This window comes from Monodelphis domestica, chromosome 2 (genome assembly GCF_027887165.1).
Source record: "Monodelphis domestica isolate mMonDom1 chromosome 2, mMonDom1.pri, whole genome shotgun sequence".
Lineage (NCBI taxonomy): Eukaryota > Metazoa > Chordata > Mammalia > Didelphimorphia > Didelphidae > Monodelphis > Monodelphis domestica.
The window spans coordinates 478,164,201-478,164,527 of record NC_077228.1 but is presented as its reverse complement, the minus strand read 5'-3'; positions in this window follow the sequence as shown (position 1 = coordinate 478,164,527).

The window sequence follows — 327 nt, the reverse complement described above, 5'->3', positions numbered from 1 at the left end:
TCTATTTCAGATGTTAATGAGATTTTTTTAAATAAGTTTGAGATGGAGAGTTTTTTGGTGTATGTTTACTATCTGTGTTGTACATAATTCAGTTTCAGTTTCATTGTCAATTCGGGCTGTCTCTGTTCAGTATCTCCATTTCTTTCTGTGCAATTTTGTTGGATTCATGGGCTCTCTGTTTATCAAGGGCTGTTCTTGGGGCGTCTGTATTTTGTAGGAAAGGATTTCTAGCAGGGCATAGCAATGCAGACTGGCAGCCTGAGATGGTGCAAGATCAAAATTCCACAGACCTTGGCTGGGTCAGGGTTCTCAGGCAGTTGAGACTTT